Raw genomic sequence first — 2,501 nt, forward strand, 5'->3', positions numbered from 1 at the left:
CCACAATCCTCCCCTAGAGCCATATAGTATTTGTTTCTATAATATTCAAATCACCGTCGTTTATTATGATCGATAATATGAAAAGGTTATTTGTTGTATTTAAATGCACCTTGATATTAGCAAAGAGAGAAAAAAAATAGTGGCGGGAGGTAGGGGGTGTAGACGAAAATAGAGTCAACACTTCACTCGAAATTAAAATTGGAAAGGTCCTTTATTTGTCATCTAATAATTTCACAAACCCCTGGTGAATTGCTGTGCACGCCACTGAGTTAAGATAACAGACTTTTGTTTGTTTTTTAAAGCGAAGCTTTAATATAATTAGGGTCGGTCCGTACGTCCGTCCGCCCGTCCGTCCGTTCGTCCGTACGTCCGTCACAAACAGATAGCTTTTTTGTTAATTTAGGCATGTTAGAATTGTCCTATCGATTTCAAACTTTGCATGGTGATTCCTTTAGTAGTTAGGTACGATTTAGAAAGCGTAGCAACTCTATAATCATAACAAGAATGTCCGTACGTCCATTTTAAACATGTTGCTTTTTTTACTTTTTTAACAACAAATTTTTATGTGATCTAATCATTCGATTGATCTGATTTTTGGTATGTTGATTCGTAGAACAACAAAGTATAATGTTATAAACAAAGCAACTCTATAATCAAGTCCTAAAAATGTAAAAAAAAATGTGTTAATGTCCGTTTGTCCTACCGTTTCAGTGCTTCGCTTTTATGGATGTTGTCATCCTTGTTTCGGTGAGATTTATAAAGGAACTTTCTGGGACACATAAGAAGTTACCAATTTTTGTTATCAAGATAATTTGGTATAATCAGGCAGATATAATGTTACAGAAAATTATTGCATTACGAGGACAAGTTTAAACACGAGTACTCATTTTGTTAAGTTAAAAACTTTGGGTACTTTTATCAAATCTTGACCTCGTGTCCAAACTTTTCCACACATAACTTAAATCACCAGAGGGGGTTCTTTTTGTTCATCATTATTTAGGATTTACATCTATTTAGTGTTCATTGTCTTATCCCTTGAGATTCCTGAGTATAAAAATAATCTTGTACTTTATATCACCCAAATTTTACAATTTTACAACCCGTTCTTCTTTTAAGAAAAAAGTATTAAAACCTTAAAATAAATGTTAAAAGCATGATTGCAGTTCACAGTGACAGGGAATAGTTATAATATAATATTTATGTGATCGTATTATAGACAGAATTCCGTGGATACTGAAATAAAAAAATTTATGATGCTATACATTATTTTTTAGTATGGCTTTGAACCTGTTCTAATCCAGCCTAGTTATTTCTCGCATCGTATTATAAACAGCTTTCCGCAGATATAAAATGTACAAATATAAGATCAAAACCAGTTTTTCAGCCCCGATATGCCGAATGTTTTATATTTAAACTAGAATTTTTTTATCTTTTATTAATTGTCTGTATACACGATGATGGTAGCTATAGAAGCATAGAATGCAGAATAAAATGTTTATGCAAAAATTAGAAAATTGTATGTTTTAAAAAATATTTATATATTTTCATTAAATATATATTTTTATCATAGTTCATATTAAGACCATCTTAAACTATTGATATCAAGAATAATTTTAATTATAACCAACGAAGCTCTTATGAAATATTTATACTCAACATACAGAAAATGATCTGATAGCATAGCGTAAAAAAGTACATTTTGTGATTCACGCAGACATTAAAGATAAGTTGGATGGACAGGCTCTTGTTTAGAGCAGCGGCGCTACTACAAACAAAAATTAGTCTGTACGTAGGAACATTGATTGTATGTATAGCCCGTGCATTTAAGTCTACATAGCAACAGAACATTGAACAAAGATGCAACTGCTTGCTGGTTCTACTCCAAAGATGGAGGGTGGCAAGACCCCCCTCCGACCCTTTCCGTCATCTGGAAGGGTTAAGATTAAAGCAATAGTGCATCAAGGAAAGTGTTGGGGAGGGGGGGGGGGGGAGGTTGTGTGTAAAGATGGTTGCCTGAAGGCAAACTACTTTACTTTAATATATCGACAAAGGTCACAAAAATCCATCAGCTTTTTTTCCTCTGAAATAATATTAATGCCTAATATTAAACTCTCTGAAACCTTGCATTGGAGTTTGGCTGTAAATTACATGAATACCAGAGTTTTTATAAACACATTCTCAATGACATATTTCAACTTCAGGAGTTGTTTCAAACGAGAAACGTCAGAACTTTTCAACCAATAATTTAAATACACAAAAGTGGTGATTATCATTAGGGGTGTACATAAATTTGAAGACAACCTTATTCGAACCTTAAACCTAACAATTATGTTTTTTTTTATTTGAGTGTGTACCGTATATATTTATCTTACACGCGACGAGTGTATTAAAATACAATCCTCAAACAGATATCTATAGAACATTTCAGATATACTATTGAAATATACAGTTTTAAATAGGGTTGGGGTATAAACAGGGAGGGGGGGGGGGGGCAATGGCAA

This window comes from Acartia tonsa, chromosome 14, assembly GCF_053477335.1.
Source record: "Acartia tonsa isolate MP-2025a chromosome 14, ASM5347733v1, whole genome shotgun sequence".
NCBI classification, from domain to species: domain Eukaryota; kingdom Metazoa; phylum Arthropoda; class Copepoda; order Calanoida; family Acartiidae; genus Acartia; species Acartia tonsa.